This window comes from Tachysurus fulvidraco, chromosome 10, assembly GCF_022655615.1.
Source record: "Tachysurus fulvidraco isolate hzauxx_2018 chromosome 10, HZAU_PFXX_2.0, whole genome shotgun sequence".
Lineage (NCBI taxonomy): Eukaryota > Metazoa > Chordata > Actinopteri > Siluriformes > Bagridae > Tachysurus > Tachysurus fulvidraco.
Genome location: NC_062527.1, coordinates 227,155 through 237,581, shown reverse-complemented (window position 1 = coordinate 237,581; position 10,427 = coordinate 227,155).

The following is a 10,427-nucleotide window of genomic DNA, read 5'->3' as shown; positions in this document are numbered from 1 at the left end:
CTTCTTGAATGACATACTGTGCGCCGGTCCCAGGCTTATCAGTGAAGGATTAAAAGTTCCTGGCTGGGATTGCTATATGAAGCACTTACACTAAAGAATCATTGACATGCTTTCTTTCTTGTCATATTTAATCTGCGTTACGGTTTAGCTAGAGGAAATTGTCCAGAGTTTTTCAGAACTCTGTTATTGCACCAAAATAGATATAAAGTCACAGATGTATGTTGTATATTAGAGCATACCGTATGTGTGATGTAGGTACAGTAGCCACCCTGCCAGCAACACTAGCCCAACTCACATGTCACTACTAGAGAATGTAACCCATTTTATTTTACTGCAGTGTGCAGACTCCATTTTCAGTTTCATACGGTAGTAAAAAAGTCTTTGCACGCTTTGTACCGAGCTCTCGACGAGCGTCCGTGTAAACGTACAAGCAGAAATCGGATTCAAGTTTGTTATGCCGGCAAAGCCTCAGTCTGAACACACAGATCACTAATTTGAACTTTAATTGTCGAAGCACTGTCCTGTCTGTTAGGGTCCATTCTGAGAACTGTATTTTGTCTATATTTCTAATTTCTTTAAATGACTTATTTTGGGAATTAACTGTAGATTGGTTTACGTAGAACTTTTAATAAAAGCATCTCCAGTGGATAAGTTGGATAAGGCCATGAGGTGGCACTACTGCCTTCTCTCTGGCAGCTAATGAGCACGTTACAAATAATCCAGAATTACAGAATAAATACATTTTACCCCCAAATCACTTTAAGATTATATATAATATAATAATATATGATGTATATAGTGTCACTATTTCTCACGTCACACCTCACTGTGTATCACTATAGATTTTTTGTCCTTAGCTCTATTAGCTAGGTTTGTAGTGTTATGTCAGTTGTGAGAGAGTGTTTATAAAGTTTATAAAGTTTACCTACCTGTCGTTCACCTTATTTCTGTCTTTCTGTTCGTTTCTCCGTGTCTTTCTGTCCCGTTCTGGTAAAACACATCCTTACGTCCAGGTGTGTACCAGATGTGTGAGCAAATAGTGACATCGCATGCATGTGTTGGTAGTCGCACAAGATCGAATATCAAGCGAGAAAGAGCGAGAAAAACATAGCGACTTTTTTTTTTACTTGAACCAAATTCCTTTAAATGTTCAAATAAGTAGGAAATTTTGCTCGTGACAAATTTTTAGAGCTGCCACATCTCATGAAATAGATAGATAGATAGATAGATAGATAGATAGATAGATAGATAGATAGATAGATAGATAGATAGATAGACAGTATAGATAGATAAATAGACGGTATGTATAGATAGATAGATAGATAGATAGATAGATAGATAGATAGATAGATAGATAGATAGATAGATAGATAGATAGATAGATAGATAGATAGATAGATAGGCTCTGGGTTGTTGATCGGAGGATCGGGATTCAAGCCCCAGCACTGCCAAGCTGCCACTGCTGGGCCCTTGAGCGAGGCCCTCAACCCTCCCTGCTCCAGGGGTGCTGTATCTTAGCTGCCCCTGCACTCTGACCCCAACCTCCTCAGGTGGGATATGTGAAGAAAAGAATTCCACTGTGCTGTATATGTGGTGATGATAAAGGTTCTAATCTGTCAGGGATGAATCCAGCAGAATCGGAGATCTCATGGAATCCAGACCATGAAGAATTGAGCTTTGTTCATAGGTCGTAATTCGTTTTTGAATAATAATTCGTCATTTAGATAAAATGAATCCATAAAAACTAAATGAAAGCTCACACTTTAATAAACAATATGGCAAAAAGAATTACAAATAAAAAAGGGAATATGATGAGAGAAAGAGAGAAAACTCAAGACTCACACTGTGACTAATAAAAAGAAGAAGAAGAAGAAGAAAGTGATTGAAACGTTTGCTTTGATACACAGAAACTGGGAACGCACGAACGTGATAATCAGTAACTCGGAGTAAGAAATAAACTGGAACTGTGACCAAGTATAGAATGTGGAAGAGTCCATTCCAGCTGACGAGGGGGAGCACAGGGGCGGGTGACAAGACAGCACCAGAACTGTCTGCCCTCTCCATGGATTTCTGTGGAGCACAAACTCTAAGAGACTCTTGCTAGTTTCTGCCTCTCAAGAGTTAACTCGAGAGACCGCGGTTGGGCTTTTGCAAGGTATTCTGGGACATTTTGCTCTCTGACAAACTGCCTGCAAGGCTTCCTGAAATAATCCATTAATTAACAGAGATAATCCATAATTTTAAAAATAATCCTTTTTTATTTTTTCATTAATTTCATTTTAATGTTATTGTAAAGTTATGTGTTAACCCTTCTGTATAAAATCGTGCACCATTAAGTTACAACACAACAGCTTTACTAGATTAATCACTAAGGAACAATTAGGCGAACGTTAAATAAAAACCGTGACTGACGAATTAGACTAACGTGTTATTAACAATTACAATAAGATAAATAACATTAATATACACATCTTCCATTTCTGCTATAGTATTGCACGAGCTTTTTTGTCGAGGACGCAAACGTAAATGTTGCGTCTGTGAGTTTGTGTGACGATAAAGTCAGTTTTTTGTAGTGTGAGAACATTAATGACTTCTCAGTAACACCGATATGTTCATATGGCCGCTGCCTGGGTGCTTTTCTCAGCACAGCCTCATTTGAATGGCCAGAAGGATTTATTAAGCATAAGTCAGTGCTATTTCCATTGAACTCAGCCAGAAATGTCCAGAGGTCAATCGAGACAATCTGGGAAAGTGTATATTACTTCTCCTTTCTTTTCGTCTCTCAAAACGATCTTTCTTACGACCCCGTGAAACGACTGTCACAATATTCCTCGGTGATTCTTTTCCCGATCCTGCACGTACGCCTTAGACAGGCAGGCACATCAATTATGGAAGAAAATGCATGACACCGAGGCCTTGGGTTGTTTTTGTCAGGGCAATGCCAGCTGCGCATGAGATGGTTCAGCGAGTCCTGTGCCAACTCCTTTCTCTCTCGCTGGCACAGAACACGCAGGGACTCAGACAATCACCCGCAATCACCGCCATCACCCAAGCTCTTTGTGTTTAATTAGGCGTACTGTAAGTGTGCATACGTTTGTGTATATGTAAGCACACAGGTTTGGTGAAAAAAAAATAATCACAAAATATTGTTCTACTTGTATATTGAAATTCAGACTCATTGTAATGTTCAGTGTTTTTCAAGCCGAAAGAGACGTTTTTAATGCAAACGTTCCTTAATGATGCTTTTGGAACAACATGGAACCGACCACATACAGTAACACCTAGTACACATATCCCAATTATTGTCGTCTCAGATCATCTCTACCTTTTACACGCCAACCAAAAGGTCCACTTGCATCGCCCAGTTCTCCCATTTTTTCCTCCTTTCTCCTTCCTCCTATCTCTATCCAGTCTTAGACTCCCTGTCTATGCACAAAAGGAGCAGATCGATCTGCATACGCTGTGCAGAAAGAGCCCTTTTGTCATGGGTTTGGCACACATTAGTGTCCAGAGTTCAGCCGTAACCCCCTCAGTCTAGACCGAAGAAAAAAGAGAGTGAAGGAGATAGATAGAGAGGGTGAAAGAGTATCCCGATTTTGCTGCTTTTTTTTAGAAAAAAGGAAATGGGGCTCTGGCATGATGTGGTCATTATGGGGTGGTACGGGCACATACATGCGACTGCTGGTAAAGCGTTTAATATAGTTAAATCTCATTATATTTAATACGTGTAACAGTCAGGCAAAATATTTGTCTGTCTGTCTCGGTTAACTCTGTTCTATCACCATAACAGACGAATGAACTTAAATACATCATGTAATAAAATCTTAAATGCCAACAGAAATACATTATATATATATATATATATGTATATATATGTATATATATATACATATATATATATATATATAATGTATTTCGGCAAAGCAAAAAAAAAAGCATTTATCATTTTATTACATGAGGTATTTAAGTTCATAGAACAGAGTTAACCGAGACAGACAGATTATTATTTATTATTTATTGGTATATATTATTATTATATATTTATATTTATTGGTATATATATATTTGTGTATATATATATATATATATATATATATATATATATATATATATTATTTACCAATAAATAATTGCAAATAAGCAAATTAATAAAGACCGAAGCAAGCTGTGATTTAATACAAAATAATGTTTTCTTTAATTTTTTTTTCAAGTAACAAAGTCTCTGACGTTAACTTACAGACATTTTATTGTACATGTGGATGTGTATCAGTCGTTCCATTCTCTTTTAATGGGCTGCTACAGATGACAGACGACATGTCAGGCAGCTGTGTTAAGTGTATTAACACGGTCTTTAAAGAAAACCAAAGGAAGGAAGAAAGAAGCGTTGCCCATTTTTATGCCCAGAGCCGTAATCCAATAAATATTAACTGCTGGCGTTAAGGGGTTAACATGCTAAGCCACTGGGGCACCAGGAAGCTGTAAATAAACGATTAGATCAATTTATTTTAAGTGACATTGTTTCAATACATCTTTATAAAAGCAAAGAAACAGAAAATTATATATATATAATGTACAGTTTAAAATGAAGTTGCTATTTATCTCTAGTTTATCTCAAGAAGTTGTTTAAATCAGATGCAACCTTTTAGGGTTAATGAAGGTGAAGTAGGCAGCAGACGGCGAACGTTTTAGACAACAGGGTCTTTATGTGTTCAACTCACACGGTTCTGAAACACTACAGTGTGCAATTCTGTTTCTGAAAATAGATATTAGTGTAAAACCTCAATCGGGATTCGTTTAGCATTACTGTATCTCAACAGGTGCCAAGTTGTTCCTGTCAAAAGTGTGGACGCTTTTCATATGTATATGTATTTATATATAATGTACTGTATATACACGTAGATACACAGAATATTTCTACCTCATGTTTGGTTTTTTGAAGTGATTTTATTTCTTGCCTTCTGTCATGTGGTGATGCTGTTTAACGACACTGAAAATGACCACCAGCTTTTTTCCAGGAGCTTCTCAGGAAACAGCTGAGGATTATTTTTCAAATTATAAATTATAATGATTTAACGTCTATTTAAAAGTAAATTCAATTATATCTACTATTGTTGATAAATTATTATTATTATTATTATTATTATTATTATTATTATTTCAATTCACATTTATTTGTATAGCACTTTTAACAATAGACGTTGTCTCAAAGCAGTTTTACAGAACATAAAAGATAATAAAAAAATAATATTATACAAAGATTAATACAACACAAAAATTAATATTAGATATATATAAATGTGTATGTATTTATCCCCAATGAACAAGTCTGAGGTGACTCAGGTGACTGTGGGGAGGAAAAACCCCCTTAGATGGTAAAGGAAGGAACCTTGAGAGGAACCAGACTCAAAGGGGAACCTCATCCTCATCTGGGTGACACTGGGGGTGTGATTATATAACCTCATCCTCATCTGGGTGACACTGGGGGTGTGATTATATATATATACAGTCTGATAAATGTTGTAGTGATGAGGAGGTTGTTGTCCTTATTATTATTATTATTATTATTATTATTATTATTATTATTATTATTATTATTATTATTATTATCACCATCATTGTGTAAAATTCCATAACTCTAACACAAAATGTGAGTTTCTTTAAATATCAGGTCTTTTCAGACGGTGAGAAAAATATAAATAGTAAAAATGCTAAAAATGTTTTTTTATTAATATATTTACTCCATGTGATAAGTAACTTTCACATAAAAACTAATTATGCAAAGCTTCATCAAGACAAACTCCAGAATACTGTTCATTAACTGAACACTTTTTTTGACCCCTCAGTAATTCTGTGTTATTTCCTGGTGTTAAAGTTCTCATTATTATTCAGGGGGAAAAAGAAAGCGGTGAATTCGAGTCCCGAATGTGAACAGGTTTTTTTTTTCTTAAAAGAACTGTTAGTTTTATTGATCGTATGTACATACGGCAGTAAAATATTATTTGTTTAATTCATATAACTACCTTTTGTTAATTATAGAAATAATTTTTTAGTTACTTGTTTACAGTTAATCAGATACGATCGTTAAATCCTCGTTTAAGCCACAATTAGCGTGATCGGTATTAATATGCTAATATTGTAGTACAATGCTACATTAAAATACATGTGCGAAGGCTGGCGGACGATACCGAGGCTCTCAGGACGGCTGTTAGCGAGGACGAGGTAGCGAGGACATCTGCAGAGAGACATAGCGTGTTGGACACGTGTCCGGTTAAAAGGCAAGCTAACGTCCCAGCGTCTGGGAAAAAAGCCATCAGTGGACTTAGGAGATTTTCTGAGAACGAATCGTTCATGAAAAACCTCATTTTATTTATTTAATTTTTGCCTGAAATCTCAGCCTCTGACATTTAAATGTGGAAGAAAGAAAATGACTGAATCTGTGTGACCTGATCTATAAAATACTCTCTCGATACTACAGGCAGCAACATTTCTTCCAAACTGCATTGTTTTATATCAGCTGAAATTTCGATTTTTTTTTTATATGAATATTTATTTCTGTTACTTTTTACCCCATTGGATTTTCTGCAAAGAATTAAAACGCATGCTTGAACGACTCAGTTTTAAAAATAAATAAATAAATAAATAAAATAAAAATTCCTAATTTTTTGGCTCTAGATGAGTTTAAGGATTGAGATGCTGGTTACGGTTCTGTAGATGACGGATACGAGGAGTCCGTGGTTCCTCGGTGGAGCTCCGGACAGCATAAATCGCCTAAATTTGTTTACTTTAATATCTTTTACGCTTAATCCATAATATCTCTTATTATTCTGTACTGTTCTTCTGATCAAATGTAGAACTTAGATACAGATCTAGACGTTAATATTATTTAAACATATAATCAATCTCTCGTATTTATCGTTGCACGATTTAGTCGTTTCCGATTAAATATTTTTCACTCGGTTCATTTACAGTAAAATCATTTTTAGTGGGAAAATAATCCTCCTAACATCAGCAATTAGAAACATTAGGAGGCGAACGTTCGGCAGCTGTCAGTGACCACGTGAGTAGTTTTGTAGTTGTAAATAATTCGAGTAATTACGAAATAATTACAAATAATTACACAAATACTTAAAGGAGGGAAAAATGTCAGTGCCATGTCATTTGCATTCTGATGTTGGAGCCCAAACCGTCTGCATTATTGTGTATATTCAGTGTGTAGCGTTTTAGCGTTTTCGCTTCGCGCGTCACAGCGTTATAAAACTGATAAAACTGAACGACTTTCTGAACGATTTTTTTTTAAATGAAGGACAATTTGAAGAAGAAAAAGAAAGAATTTCTGTGGCAGAATTTATAACTATATCTTTCTGTACCTTTAATTGCTTTAAATGAAGTGATGAAATGTATTTTATATCCGTTTAATTATTGTGTAAACCATTTCACTTTTACTGAGTGTTCAGTCTTTTTTTTTTAAATGACAGCTCACCGTTAATGTATATCTGCTGCTACACATGCAGTCATATACATTCGTATTATATTCTTTTTTTGTCATTTAGAAACGGTTTTCTTTCTTGGTTTTGTGCGCAGGAACGTAAAGGACACCGATAATTAATTAGAGTCTCCCGAGGTGACGCAGGATTGTGTAGGATTTTTTTCCTGTTAAACATATAAAGGGTTAAATTAAGATCAGTCATTTTTTCACTACATGGCATTTTACTTATTATTAAGCACTTAAGTACGACACAAATACACTATGTTCTTTATCGAAACTCGTGTTTTTCAGTTATTTTCTAACCAATTTTTTTTAAGAATGTTATGGAGAGTGGTGTGTGTTTGTGGTGGGGACGCGAGCGTAAAGCGCAGTCGTGTGTGTGTGTGTGGGTGGGTGGGAGCGTGTGAGAACCTGGTCACGCTCAGTTGATTCCAGAGGTCTTAGGTCAAGGCTAGTTAATAAGAAGTGCCGTCTGGGGTCCGAAAGGTCGTCCCTTAGGGGCTGACCCTCTTGTTAGAGACACTTAATGTGCACGCAGTCTTTACCTTGTCAAATCGAACGAGCACCACAATGTTTCAATGGGTTCTGAACGGCCCCCTGAGTCACACTTTTGCTCTAGAGGTCATGACCTTTCATTCTCAACCAGCGGTTAGTAATAGAGCGGTCCTTTAGGCACATGTAACGGTCAAAGGTCACACTACTTCAAAAACACTGGGTGGGGATCTGTCATGAGAGCAGCTAGAGGAGCAATGACGTGACAATTGGATTGAAAAAGTTTGTGTGTGTGTTTGTGTGTGTGTGTGTGTGTGTGTGTGTGTGTGTGTGTGTGTGTGTGTGTGTGTGTGTGTGTGTGAGAGAGAGAGAGAGAGATACCATAATAACATAAGAATATATAAACAACGATATTTTTATTTCATTGAATTTTAAACAAAATTGCACCATGTTATTTTTATTTATTTATTTATTTATTAGGCCCTAACAGTAGCCATGTGTGTAAAATATGACATAACAGCCATCTTGTGTTATATTGCCTGAGTGTAGAAGAGTGTGGAACGTAAGTGTATTAATTCTCGCTCAGTTTTGTCAGCAATGCTGCCACTGAGAAGGTTATGTTACAAACTTGACTGTGGACGAGGAAGTGTATTCGCTCTCCTGCACTTCGTTTTGCTCTCCTTTTTATGGCGTCCCGTCTTTTCGATACGTCGATACGGTTCATGCATTTTGTTTATAGACGTGTCGATTTCGAACCTCGGGAAGCTTAAGCTTAGTAACACACACACGGTCTGCGAACGTGTCTCTTACTCTTACACAATCCACTTTGTACGTAGTTCAAATATCCAATGAAATATATCTGTGTATGTTTTATCTGCCCCCTAGAAATAAGGCTGTGGATTGGTTCGAGGCTGTGGCGAGATGTGACGTCGGGAAGTACCCCTTAAAAGCTGAATTTTCTTCCTCTGTCTGAAACAAATGGCGGTGTTAGAGTATCGTGGTTCTCGCGCTCTAGAACACGCAGAAAGCTCGAACTCGCTCGCTCGATCTGTCCTGTTGTGCAGCAGCACAGACGACATCAGCTCCTCAGACACTGGCTTTCGAGTATGTGGCAGTGTTGAATTGGGACTCTGTGTGTGTGTGTGTGTGTGTGTGTGTGTGTGTGTGTGTGTGTGTGTGTGTGTGTGTGTGTGTGTGTGTGTGTGTGGACAGACACGAAGCAGCCCTTTGAAACAAAGTCAGTCAAAAAGCCAAAGGGTGAGCCAGGTCTTAAACCGTAGCATATAAAATAAAAGCAGCAGCCATGTTAGAATGCATCTAAACAGGCAGGGAGCTACTTCAGGAAAGAGAGAAAAGGTTTTCCCACCTTTTCTTTAGTCTCTATCCGATTCAGGCCGACCAGGTCACGATCGTCAAAACAAAAACAAAAGCATGCGAAATGACACGTCAGATTAATCCATTAAAACGCAGATCAAGTGTTTTATACCGTCTTATGTCTTTCCTCAAGAGAACGAGAGCTAGTACGATGGGTGGGGGGGTGGGGGGGGGTGTATGCGCTTTGCAACTTCAAGCACCAGCCCCAAGTCCTGCCCAGGTTTTGGTGTGAGACCGGAAAATAAAGAGGCAGGAAGTTTCTTTTTTCTTTCTTTTTTTTCTTTTCCTCCCTGCTTTTTAAAACGTATTCATTTTATTATCCGTTTCTCTTTTTTTTATTTTTTATCTTACAATAGAGTTACAGTAACGTACCTCGAACGAAAAACGGTAATTGGGAGTTATGGTGAAAGAGGGAAGGGCAGAAAGACAGAAAAAATGAAAACGATGAAATGTGGAAGAAAAAAAAATTGCTGATAAAGCAAAAAGGAGCGAGAGCGTTGGTCTGCGCTCTCCTAAGGTGTGGTTCCAGTCCCTTTTTTTTTTTTTTTTGGCCCATTTTGTCTATGATTGGAGCAGGGTGGGATTTGAGTAGGTGGGGTAGATGGAAGCATAGGGGACTAAACAAGAAAGAAAAATATTGTGAGGGAGGGCATGTGAGGAAATCAGTGTCGCGGGGCGGAGACTAGCTTTTCTGTCTCCAGTTCAATTTCTGCCAATTCCCAGGACGTTCGAGGTACTTTGCCGACCGACTCGAAGGAGAGTCGAGAGTTTGTGAAAATCGGCTGACGAGATTTCGTGCGATCGTTTAATCGAAGGCGTGACGAGAGACTTTGTTTTCTTGTTTTATATATATATGTATTTATGGTGAGTATCTATATAAATATTTATTATGCGATCTGAAAGCCAGCATGGTGCGTGAGTGCATACAAGGTCTGCACACTGGGGGAGGAGGGGATTGTATGTCACACTCACTCACTCCCTCTCTCCCGCTTTCTCTATCTCTTTTTACTCCTACCACCCTGGATTTGCTGCTTTTTTTCCCTCCCACTCTCTCTCTCTTTCCCCCTCTCTCTCT